Source organism: Fusarium musae, chromosome 1 (assembly GCF_019915245.1).
Source record: "Fusarium musae strain F31 chromosome 1, whole genome shotgun sequence".
Lineage (NCBI taxonomy): Eukaryota > Fungi > Ascomycota > Sordariomycetes > Hypocreales > Nectriaceae > Fusarium > Fusarium musae.
In genome coordinates this window covers 3,910,400-3,923,897 of record NC_058387.1, presented here as the reverse complement: position 1 = coordinate 3,923,897, position 13,498 = coordinate 3,910,400, and positions in this window count along the sequence as shown.

The following is a 13,498-nucleotide window of genomic DNA, read 5'->3' as shown; positions in this document are numbered from 1 at the left end:
TCACGTTGAGCTCCTTAGCGCAGTGGAGCTCAATTGTTGAAAGCTGATGTACCGGCTCCTTGCGTGTGCTTTTTGTATGCGAAAATCATGATCGTGTTACACTAGTAAAATGGACCAACAACAATGATAATGTTTGTTAGACATACATATTCACTCTTCAACAATTGGTTTCTACTGTTTGCCCCGGGACAATAAGCTGGACATATCCGCAGGTGGCCTCGCTGACGAATGACCTATATCGACGAATTACTACCTGTAGCTATTATGTACTTACCCAGGTACTAACCTTACCTAGGTATGCTGTAAGGAAGGTATTAATATTTTTTGCTAGAAATGATTAGACCGTGGAAAGGGAAGACATCTAGCGTGTAGATCAACATGGTACCTATGCATACAGGTAGAGTCTTCTTAATACTGGATACCTACCAGGGTAGGTATTTGAAATAACTTGCTGGCAAGGAGTGTCTGGTGAATACCTAGGTAGTGATGAAGAGATCATCCTATTGACCATTGTAAGGGTTCCTATTGTTGTTTCTACCTTAGTAGGTACCTGTGAAGATAGCTCCGATGAAGAAGGAATATGCAGCTGCTCAAACGGCGCTGCTGTATGCCTGCAGTGTGCCTTCCGTTCCATTCTGTCCATCAGTTTGCCCACACCTGCCTGTATTCGTTACTGCTTTGCTGCCCACGGCGGAGGAGAACAGCTCAGATTTCTAAACCCTTATAATTCAAGAGAATACCTATATCAACGTCTAATATTTCTTAGGCGGATTTATTTGCGTCTTATCGGCACTCGATACTACCAACTCTCCTACTGCAGGCGGCTGATCTCCCCCGAACAATTTATTCGAAAAGCCATACAACGATATCTGATTGAGAAGCGAGGAAAGCTCAGGATATAGCAGGATGACTTGATTTTATCGACCATATCAATCATGCCTGAGAAGGACATGTGTTCGAAATTTGACGAACACGATACTCTGAGGGAACTCCTCCTTCATGGACCAGATTCTACTCAACAGGCCACAAGTGAAAACCTGCCACACATTGTGCTCGAAAACTGGCCTACACAGACTCCAACTTGGCGCAACCACTGTCATGTGGTTTACATTGTCGATTTCGGGGTTCATTCTGAATGTGCGCAAGCAGATTCCTCCTTCACCAGCCGAGCGAACAGAACCCGCAATCACGTAGAAAGTGGCCTATTCGTACAGATACATGCGAAAAGGATGTGCGGTCATCTTTACATGCCCCAAAAACACCCGATTTACGAGTATTATGTGCTTCAAAGTCAGAGACTGGACAACATTAGGCAGCATGAGTATTTCGCGTCCGATGCCGCCATCGGATTCATGTTCAAGAAGGATTATGAAAACTCCTTCTACCAGATACTTCGGGAGATACAGTTACCGGACAAGAGAAACCCTGAAGACTCGGCTCTTTATCGACACCATGACATCAACGTCCAACAATTTCCTCCTGAGAACTCGACGGACTAGGTGACGGCTGTGCTTATAGTGATGGGAACAAGGAAACTGTTGATGGAAGATGTGCCAAATGACTGGTACATAGATGACACAGGAGTGTTCCAGGAACACGGTCGACATAAAACTGCTGTTCAAGATACTATTGTTTGCAATGAGACAACTTTGGTTGGGATCTTGTCGTGGTACTGAGAAACGAAGAGCCTATATCTCGGAGCGATTGATATGATATAACGTCAATGCAGTTATAGAAAAGATGTCATCAGGGGAATCTGAAACAATATTTCCTATGCAATTGAACAGTGTGGTGCATGATATATGTTACATATGAGTATTTAACGATCGGGAAACGCTGTTCGAGTGATGTAGTGTTTGACCAGATCCGCTATTCAGTACCACAACACTACCGCATGAATGTTGAAGTGAACTTGCGTTTTACATCTGTCTGGAGCGTTGGAGCTTGCGTTAACGACTGTTGATATCTATTGCTTTGCTATCGAACAATATTAACAGGCTAATTACGTGACGGATAAACCTGCTGTCATTGCTATACCTCCCATACTGCCATCCTGGGAGTAGGGACTCACCAACACAGGACGATAAATATAGTACGTCTTGACTCACAGACCACAGTTTCCATATTAATTGTTTACAGACCTGACACCGGAATCAACCGAGCCTGTACATGGGTATTTGCAAAAAGGTCACGTACGTTACACTCATGTGTACTTTTTATTCACAATGGAGGTGGCTAGGCTCATCCCGTTGGCAGAAGGGTGTTCGTTTCAGAATTAATCAAGGGTTGACAGGCCCATCCGGAACCCCGGATGGAGAGGCAACACGAAGATGGAGGAAAAGCATCACCTGTGCGCATTCGATCGTGGTGAGATGCTTGCTATGCAAGGGATCTCCTTGCGTCCCGATTCGCTGGGGGCTACTAAGTCAGTATGTAACGATGTATTGTCTTTGAGTAGAACCAGAACAGCATTTTGTATGCATGCTAGCAGCCTATGCCGCATCTCAGACATAGGCATATTTAGGGCGAACAGAGAGTCCAGTATTTCGTCTCTGAATTAGCTTCTTGAAACCAGCATGAAAGGTTGGAGAGCAAAGGTGACATGGTGACAGCACGTGGGGGCTACCCCTCGAGATCAATTTCAAGGTGAATTGTGGATAGACAATTCGCATCTGATCCTGAACTGTGACAGGTAGGCATTTTAACATGAGTTGAGATCAGAATTCCTAAGTATCTCAACATGGGACATGGTCGTTGAAAGTGGAGATATCTCGATGTTAAGATGTTAGCTCTACTCCGTACAAGCCTTCAACGCGGTTCTTGGCCCATGCCTAAGCCGCAGCCACTGGCTTGGCAACGTATCCTCATATGCAGTTACAAGGCCCGAAGGAGTACATAATAAGTTGATGCAGTATCACCCGCTTTGACGTCCGCTTTCTTTTCCCAAAAGTTCTAGGACCAGGCAGGCTGAACTATCAGCTGAAGATGCAAGGTTCCAACTACATAGTACGTACTCCTGCATGTAAGTGCACAACCGCTCAACGTTTGGGTTCGGCTTTCCAATCCCTTGCCTCAAGTAATATGTAAGAAGTGGCTGTCGAGACAGGTAGCTCTTATTAGCCTTGAACCAGCTGTTGCTTGGTGCTTGGCAGAAACGACGGTTAGCATCAAAGTAGACCAGCCATCAGTACATATTAGAGTGAAGGCTGGCGTTGCCGAGACCTTGAATCAGCTTAGCCATTGGAGAAACCGCCTTGTCACAATGTCACCGATGCAATCCAGTATCATTCAATGGCAACGGCTTTGATTGAAAGGGAAAGGTAATGGCGTGTGAAGACAAGAATGTGGAGTGATAACTGGCGTATTTGCTAAAACTACTGGCTGTCGTATTCAGCCATGTCTCGCAGATAGTTAACGTTAGCGATTCCTCGATAGACGAGAACCACAAATGGATATGGATATGAGAAGGATGTGATTCTGACGATCGCCGACCAGCTCCGTGTATCAGAAGTCTTCTTTCGGACTGCCAAGCGTCAAGTTTGCGTGACAACATGCCTCTTTAACTGGGTCTGCTACTGCGATAATGCCCAAGATGGTGATCTTCGAAACTTTGAAGTCGTTTTTATCGTTGCATCCGCAGGTTGCTCTGCCGGCGATCGACAATGCCCCAAACCGCACCACAGTCGTTGCGCGCACGACAGGACAGGGAGCTAGGGAGCCAAGAACCAGGTACAGAGTACAGTACATAAGGTACCGTTAGAGTCGGGATACATTCAGTTGTTGACAGGGGAGACTCGCATGGCAGGCAAGGGGACCTGGAAGATGAGGCACAGCACGCCAGAGACATGGGTCTGAGTGAAGAGGGACAAGGTGATGCGAGACATGCCGCAGTTGGAATGTGTGTATAGGCGCTAAAACGATGATGATAGTGTATAGACCAGTGAAAATGTAGCTCTGAATCCCTTATCGTTGAAGAATAGATACGATCATTTATGAGCAACTTTTCCTTGATAAAAAACGGGCTGAGTACTACTACAATGAAGATTGTCAATCAAATGCAGGGCCCTACGGAATAGATGTAGTTACCTTGGCTCTATTTTCTTTATTTCTCCACGACCAGTGGATTTACTCGCTTGCTAGAGCGTCATGACCTCACTCAGTCACACGGGCCTGTTTAGTGGTGCATCGTAAAGAGAGAAAATGACGGACATGTTTGGCTATTCGAAGCAATCTGCCAATGACCCGGCGACAAAATTGCGGCATTACAGCAATACAAGTGAAATTCAATTTGTATCATCATCACAATAATATCGATAGCCAACACATATTGAACCACAGCCAATTCTTTCCCCTCCATTATTACCCATCTCACGCACGCGGGCATCCGTCCATGAGTACCCGCATAAGCAGGTGCAGGCACTTTAGTAGAGCCTTGTGCCCTATGTCTAGCCCGAAGCGGGTGATGGTCCAATATACCCCTGACTTGGCACGCAAGGATGGGTCCCTTGTCTCTTGTTGCCCCTCAACAAGCGTTGATTGACAGAAAACTTATGCGGGCCTCTTGATGGGGAGCAGAAAAAGGAAATCACAAGAGACGAAGGCACTGTATTTCGCAAAGATGTTGTATCCTACGCTAAGAAACGCGCCTCTGATTATAACATATCTCTGCCTCCAATTTGTCTTGATTAAATCTAGTAGTACAAAGATATCCGTTGAATACAAGGATGCTCAAGTTCTTTCCCTCGCATCTTTTCCCTCCCCTTGTCAGGCACGAGGGCTATTTTGGCGCCCCAAACCCAAACCATCCATCACTGAGCACCTGTCGCAACCCTCCACTGCCCCTGTCTCCTGTCGTGTCGTTTAGGAAGTTGGAAGTGCTCTGTTAACTTCTGTTGCAGGTCGCCCGGTATAACCGTTGGTGACTTGGCTTCAGCTTGGGCACCTAACAATGGAAGTCACAGATTCTCGGCTTTTAGTGCTGTATCATTGAGGACGGACCCTTCAGCTGACCGTGTTCTCAAACAACCGGAACTTTGCTCAGAGTCTGTTTTTTTTATCATAATCATCCTTGTATTTGGCCATATCTATAATCCTTACTAAGTATGAACCAGGGTCCTCCCACCCATAGCCGCTGCCCAACCATCCCACCCATAGCCATCCAACTACTTGCTGCATGTGTGTTTATCTACACTCATGAATATGTGAAGAACTCTTGAGATCATCCCCTCTGATCGACCATGAGTCTGGCGGTCTGACGACTGGAGGATGATCAACCGTTTGGCCAAGTAACCAATTTTTCTTTTTCTCAGAAGAAGCACGAGGGGTTTGCACTACCAAATTAGACTACAAGCCTCTGTCAAAGAAACCCCACCAACGCCGCAATTGTAACGCTTTCGTTCCACATGATCTCAAGAAGCGACTGGCCGTTCGGATTACTTCTTATAAAGAAATAAGCAAATGAACTGAGCCTCGAGTCTTTTGTGGTGAAAGAAGATAGGTACTGTACTCCGTACAATTGACCTTAATCGGAACTAGGGGGCCGTTGCAGAGCCCTTTGTTTCTCGCCCGCAAAATCCCAGGATCTCATTAACGAGTTAGGGTTTTTACTTATAAGTAGCACTACCTACAGGGTAGGTATATAGGTCCATGAAATGGATAATAAAGTTAATAATTAAAATAGGTAAGTAAATATAAGAGTAAATAACCTTAGTTACTATTATAATTCTTTTTCTATAGTTATAATAAATAGATATAAAACGCTATATATAAAAGTTATTATATTAAATTACTTAACTTTCTTTCTTAAGGGAATACTAGTTTTACTTATAGAAGTAAATCTAGGTAAGAATATTATTTTTTTAAGTTAACTAGAGATAGCTATAATATCTTTCTATTTACTATATTATATAATAGCTATATATATATTATTTTTTAATAATATACCTTTTTTTTTTATTAAAGGTATAATTAATTTTTTTATTTAATTAATCTTATAATATCCCTTTTTTATTAATAAGTAATATTTATATATTAGTTATATTAGTAATTAGGCTAATTATAGATCTTCCTTTTATTATATAGTAGCCTTACTTTTACTTAATAATTAATATTATAGTTATATTAGTATATAATTATATATAAAGTATAATACTATATTAATTATATTATTAGATAAGATCTACTTATAATAGTTATATAACTTATTATATAATATAATATCTATTATTTAGTTAGATTAATTATTATATTAACTATAATTATATTATATTCTATTTAATACTCCTCCTTAAGCTAATAGATTATAGTATAGATTATTAAGCTTATATCTTTTTATATTAAGAAAAGAGATAAACTTTTTATATTATAGTTTAGTAAGCAGTTTTATTAAGCTATTAGTAGCTATTTAATTAGTAGCTATATATTTTAGCTTAATATAACTATTTATAATTACTTCTTATATATAATAGTATTTAATATATATCTACTTTATATATATATAGAATTTAAGGTTATATATTAGTTTAATTATACTTTAATTATTATAGAAGATAGTAATTAATCTATTAAGTAATTAGCTAAGCTCTTTTATAAAGCCTTATATTTATATTACTTTATAAGTTACTATAAATAATATATAGTATTTAGCTTTAGTTATAGACTTTATAATTATTTTCTATTTTTATAATACCTATAAGATTAGTCTTTTATATATAAAGAAAACATATTTAGCAGTTAATTAGCCAGTTTTAGGATTATTTATATAATTAGAGTCTATATATCTATAAATTCTATAAGTATTATTAAACTATTTTTTACTTAGTTTATTATAGTAGATTCCTAGATTATAATATCTATTAAGGTATTAAGTAATTCTCTTTACTTAATTAAAGTAATTAGCTATTAGATTTATAATAAATTATACCTATAGACTATTTATAAAAGTAATATTAGGTTAAGTCTATATAGTAAGGTAATTTATTTTATTAATAAATTAAGTAAATAGGGCATATACTTTATTATTTATTAGCTTACTTAATATCTTTATAACTAGGTATAAGCTTATATTTATTAATATACTAACTAGTTAGTATAATTCTAGCCTAGTTATAGTAAGAATATTATTAATATATATACCTTAAGAGATTAAGATACTAGTTTATATTTTCTAGATTATAACTTTAAGGAAGTAATTTAAAAATCTACCTTTCTTAAGTTTAAGAGTATTTTCTATTAAGTTATATAGCTTATTAATGCTTTCTTTAGATTTAATAACTAATAGTATATTATTAATATATATTATAATAATCTAATTAATATCCTTTTTAATATATATAGATATATTAGTCTTTAATTATTTAAAGCTAATTTTACTTATCTTTTTATTAAATTTAATTTACTATTATTTTCTAGATTATTTAAGTCTATATAATATTTTATTTAATAGTATAATAGTATTTTTAAACTAACTAAGCTTCTAGGCTTAAACTTTTCCTTTTAATAACTTTATAAATTAGGTAAGTATAAGAAACTGCTTAATATAGATAAGTTTATTAAAGTTACTATTTAAATAGGTAACTATAATATTAGCTTAAGATAGATCTTTTTTTTCTTAAATTAAAAAGGTAATAATTACTCTCTATAAGGCAAGTCTAACTATTAAAAAGAATGTTTTATTATAGTTAATTCCCTCCTTTTATTAAAAGCCTCTTACTATAAGATATATCTTTTATTTAATAATATAACTATATTTATCTTATTTATATTAAGTTACCTATTTTATTATAAGGAGGTAATAGCCTTTAGGAAGGTTAGCCTTATTTATAAAGCAAATTATATCTTTTTTAAATAGGTTAATAAGTTTAGAAATTATTACTTTTTACTAAAGCTTACTATTAGGTTAGTTAAGTATAGCTTTAAGAATTAAAGGGTTAAGGAACTTATAGCTTTAAGTTACTATTTTAAGTATAAAGTTATCTTTCTTTTATTAAAATACTCCTTTAAGCCAGGATCTTTTAATCTTATCTTTATATTTATAACTATTTTACTTATAAAATATAATATATAAAGTCTAGTAGATCTTTTTAGTCTAAAGATTATATACTTTATAAATAAATTAACTATTAAATCTAATTAAAATACTTTCTTATACTTTTAAGGTTAGCTTATTAAATATAACTTAATTTTCTAGTTTTATATTAATAAAGTATTTTATATTAATTACTTAGAGGTAAGATATATCTGGTTTATTATTACCTAGTTTTAGATTATTTTAAAATACTTTATATAGCATTATCTAAATATTAGATCTATTAACTTGGATCTTTATAGCTATAATATTTATAATATTAATTATACTTAGTAATACCTCCCCTTAAAGATATAAGGGGATATTAAGATTATTAATTATAATTATATAGCTTTTATTAAATATAATTTAGTTAATATATTTATAGAATCCTGCTTACTTATAGCTATAAAGTAGAGTTATTTTATAATATATTTTTATATTTTTTATAAATTCTTAAATTAAATAATTATAAAATTCTCCTTTTATATCTTTATATAGAATTATAGGATATTTTCTAGTTTATAAGTACTACTATATAATTAATATATATATAAAAGGGAAAGCTCTATCTTTAGTTAATAGAATACTACCTTTCTTAAAGTAGGACTTATTATTAGTTATAAAATATAAATATTATATCTTTAAGCTTATTAATAGCTTAAAAAAGTAAAGATCTATATATATATAATTAAGTACCTAGCTAGACTATAATTAAATAGTCTTTAGGATAAATCTAACGCTTTTAGCTAGTTTATATATATTATAAAGGTTAACTTATAGTTCCTTTATATTGCCTATACTTTTTATATATTTTGCTATTTATATTATATTTTTATAGCTTATATATATAAGGTATTTATACTAAAGTTAAGCATCCTTTGCCTAGCTTAATATATTTATTACTATAAGACTAGCTTTTAATTATAAGCTGCCTTTAACTTTAAGTAGAAAGCTATAAGTAGGAATATTTAGTTAAGTAATTTTATAATTATATATATTAAAGATATTATTTTAGATAATATATTTGCTATTTTAATATATTCTTTTACTTAAAAATATATTTAATAAGAAAGTCTTAATTAAGAGTATAGCTTTTAGCTTTATATTAATAGGTTTTTTATTAATTATAATTTATATATAAGCCTGCCTAATTATAGTTAGGTATATTATACTTCCTCTTATTATAATTAGGAATTTATAGCTAAGTAGCTTTTAATAATTATTATAAAACTACTTTATATTATTTACTATATATATATTTACTCTAATATCCTAAAGCTATTAGTCTTAGTAAGTATCTAATTCTATATTAAGGGATTAAATAATATAAATTCTAGTCTTTAAATATTTAGTTTCTTTCTTATTAAGTATAGTAATATTACTTAAGTTATTCTCTAAATAGGTAAGATCTGCTATATTAAGTATATTTTAATCCTTTCTTTTACTTTAAAAACCTAAGTTTAGTTCTATACTCTTTAATTATTATTTTTAATTTTAAAGTTTAATTACTAATTATAGGAAAATAAATAAAGTATAAGGAGTAGGATCTGCAGATTTTAAAGCTTTTTATTTTTAGGAAATCTCTTTATATTTCTTTTTAATAGTAATAGGCTTTATAATAATTAAAGTTTAAAGTTTAATAGATTTAATAATTAGAGTTTAAGGTTTAATAGACTTAATAATTAAAGTTTAAGGTTTAATAGACTTAATAATTAGAGTTTAAGTTTTAATAGACTTAATAATTAGTTTCTTATATTTATAATTAGTTTTATTAGGTTCTTTATATATATTATCCTTATTTTTTATATAACTATATAATAAACTATACTTATAAGGTATTAATTTAATTAGATTTTATATATTCTTTACTATATTTATTATATCTTATATAGGATTACTATATAAACTAAAGTAATAGTTATTTATAGATCCTTATATTTAAGAAAATATACTAGTATTTATACTCTGCTATAAGGTGTTTTCTATAATAAAGTTATTTATAGTAAATTTATAATAGATTTACTTAAGCTCTTGCTAAATAGAGTGCTTTATTTAGACTATAAAAAAGGTTAGTTTATAAAGAAAGTTATTTATACTAGATATATATTTAATCTATTATATATTTACTTTTATTTCTTTTTCTTTTTATTTTAGCTTTTTATACTTTTTTTAATAATTAGCTTTTTTATGCCCTTTTTTCTTATAATAATTATAAGTAATACTAGGCTTAGGAGTACTGCTTTATTTATTAAAAAGTACTTTATTACTTAAGGAGTTATTTTACTTTTTTAATTTCTTTTTATTTTTATCTTTAGGTTATATCTTTACTTATAGTTATATTTTATTTATATATTATACTAGATCCTTAAGATACTTATAAATACTATAATTAAGTAAACCTTTTTAATAAAGTTAATAGGTTTAGTAAAACTAGTTATTATTAATTAGTAAGATAGTATAAGATAGATAGTATAAGAGGATATTATTAAGTAACTTACTATTTACTACTTTATAAGAAAATATAATTAACTAAAACTTCTTAATAAAGGTTAGGATATATCTTTAAGTTTTTAAATTAAGATTATTAAATTTAGCTAATATATTATTTTTATATAAAGTAAGTAAGTTAGTAAATTATTTTTTAAGATATTTAAATATAGTTAAGTTATAGCTATATTATTAGATAATACTAAGTGCCTTTCCTTTATATATAGTAATAATTATATTTAAGAGAGATACTTTATTATATATAGTAAAGCTAAAGTTAAGTTCCTATCTAATACTTATAAAGGTACTTTTAATTACTAGTTTTTAAATAGGCTATTATTTAGCTTTTTTAAGATACTAGTCTTTATTAACTAGAATCTTAAAGTCCTTAAGATTAATAATCTCTTTATACTCTTTATTATTTAAATTATATTTATTTATTAGCGCTTATTTCTTTTACTTAGATTAAGATATAATAAGTATAGTATTAAAAAGTAATATTTTTTATATTAATATAGGCTATACTATAGCTAAGTCTTAATAAGAGTTAAGAGGGGGTATAAATTAATATAATAATATAATAAAGTTATTATTATTATCTAGTAGTAACTGCTATAATTACTTTTAAGGGAGTCTTTATTAAAGATAACTAATAGCTAGATATAAAGGTATATTAAAGTAAGTATAATAAGGTTAAAAGGCTACTAGGTTAAAGGCTTTAGTATATTATCTTTTAGACTCTATTTCTTAAAGGAAAGTAATATCCTTTTTAGTAGTACTATCTTAAGTAGTTAGCTAAGGTAAGCTTATAGCTTAAGGGGATTTTAAATTATCTTCTTTTTAGATTATTATAGGAAAGGAGATAGTTAGTTATTTTAGAGCTTTAAGCTAAGTAGACTTACTTTTAGCCTAAATACTTTACTATAGGGTTAATACTTATATACCTAGTTAAAATTATACTTTAATAGATAATATTTTAGCTTAAATAGCTAAGGTAAATTATTAAAATATACTAAATATAGGTGCCTTGCTTTTTCTAGTATTAGATAGTTTAGTAAATAACTTTTTATTAACTATAATATTAAATAAAAAGTAGTATTATACTAATAGGTATTATATTATAAGTAATATAATATAGTCTAACTAATATAGCTAAGATATAAACTATTTTACTTAAAGATATAAAATAAATTTATAATAATAAAGTAATTTAGGCTTATAACTTATAAAATAGATAATAAAGTTAATAATTAAAATAAGTAAGTAAATATAAAAGTAAATAACTTTAATTACTATTATAATTCTTTTTTTATAGTTATAATAAATAGATATAAAATACTATATATAAAAGTTATTATATTAAATTACTTAACCTTTTTCTTTAAGGAAATACTAGTCTTACTTATAGAAATAAATTTAAATAAGAATATTATTCTTTTAAGTTAGCTAGAGATAGCTATAATATCTTTCTATTTACTATATTATATAATAGCTATATATATATTATTTTTTAATAATATACCCTTCCTTTTTATTAAAGGTATAATTAATTCCTTTACTTAATTAATCTTATAATATCCTTTTTTTATTAGTAAGTAATATTTATATATTAGTTATATTAGTAATTAGGCTAATTATAGATCTTCCTTTTATTATATAGTGTTATAGACTGGCTCTTTAGCTATAACTAAAGGATATTAATATAGATATATTATTAGACTTAAAGAAAAAAAAGAAAGAAAAAGGAATTTCTTAAAAGAAATTCCTTTAAATACTTTTAATTCTAGCCTAGATCTATCCTAGATCTAGAGGTTACCTGATTTTATAGAGGCTTAGGCTAAAGCCTAAGCCCTTAATATACCTTTTTCCTCCTCTCTATAGTTTATCTAGTACTTTTTTAAAGAAATTAAAATTTTAGTCTAGATCTATATAAGATGCCTTACAGGACTTTCCTAATTCTAGTCTAGATCTAGGTATAAGCTAGGTACCTATTTTCCTAGACTTATTTATTTATTATATTATATATAAAGAAGGTTCTACCTATTATTTAGTTAATACCTACAGTCCCCCTTACTTATAATAACTTAGGTTTTTTATTTAGCCTTATTTTTTCCTCTTTTTTTTTTAAGTTATAATATTATAAGTTTAGTATATTACCTATTCTTACCTATTCTTCCTTTCTTTTTATTTTACTAATAATCCTTATAGAGAGCTTTATTTCCTTATTTTATATACCTTTCTTTCTAAGATCTCCTATCCCCTAAGGTCTATCTTAATCTAGGCTATATTTAGGCTATATCCTAGCCTTTACTAATCTTAATTATAGCTTTATACTTTTTATAAATACTTTACTTCCTGTTCTAGGTTCTTTATTATAGCTATTACTGCTACTCCTTTAGGTAATAGGGGTAGTAAGGAGCTTTAGTACCCTCTTTCTAGCTCCTAAGCTATTAGTTATTACTTCTATAAGGGGGATTTAAAGGATAAAGACTCTACACTCCTTTCTATTATCCTTTTCCTATATAAGTAATATATTAATTACTTACTAAACTATAGCTATATTATTAACTATATCCTTAGTAAATACTCTGCCTATACTCTATATATTAAAGTTAAGTCTAGTTATATATAGTATAATAATCTATTTATAATAAACCTAGGTCTATACTAGCTTTTTTAAGAGATTTAAAGTATTATTAAGAACTATACTTATATTATTAGTAAGAAGATAACTTTAGATATATATATTACTACCTAGTGTAGCTCTTTTACTAAGAAGGGTTATAAAAAGCCTAAATTCTGGGGTTATTTTATAGGCTTTACCTAATAGCTTTACTATTTCCTTAATATAAACCGCAATTTCTAAACCCTAGGCTAAGCTATATATATCTATAATAATCCCTTATATATACCTAGGTCTACTACTACTTCTATTTATTTTAT